Source organism: Penaeus monodon, chromosome 32, assembly GCF_015228065.2.
Source record: "Penaeus monodon isolate SGIC_2016 chromosome 32, NSTDA_Pmon_1, whole genome shotgun sequence".
Classification (NCBI taxonomy): Eukaryota; Metazoa; Arthropoda; class Malacostraca; order Decapoda; family Penaeidae; genus Penaeus; species Penaeus monodon.
This window is the reverse complement of record NC_051417.1, coordinates 13,703,857-13,704,430: the sequence shown is the minus strand read 5'-3', so window position 1 is coordinate 13,704,430 and position 574 is coordinate 13,703,857.

Below are 574 nucleotides of genomic sequence, written 5' to 3'. Positions count from 1 at the left end.
TACCATTATTTAAAAATTGTTCTTTATAGTATGATCATAATAGCCAATAACCTCACCATTATACTTAAATGCAAATGTTTATTCTGTGTATTTTGCGTCATATTACTCTCTTTCACCATTATTTTAGCTAGCAGGCATTGTCGGCAATGAGTATAGGAAATAGACAGTAATTTTTTTCCTATCATCGGCACTGAAAACCGTAGAGTCATCATTGTTTTCTTGTTTTTGCTGTTGCTTTATCATCCTGTTCCCGTTGTTGCTGCAAGCACTGTTATAAACCATCTCCGTGATTAATTTATATTGATTTCGTCTCAAATATCTTCAGGAGGAACTGAAATTAATGATTAAAGACTGTAGCTTTCTTGGTCTCGCATTCCTTGTGATACAGAAATCAAGATCGATTTATCAGATTCAGAAAAAAAAAGGACATACGTTGAGGGTGACTCTTGAAATAAATCAGCTATGTATAACTTTGTGTGTGTCAAATGTACTTTGTTAGGTCTGCCGCAAAAAAATAAAATGTCACACGTATACCAAAATTTTATATCAGGATTATTTTTATGCTAAATATGGC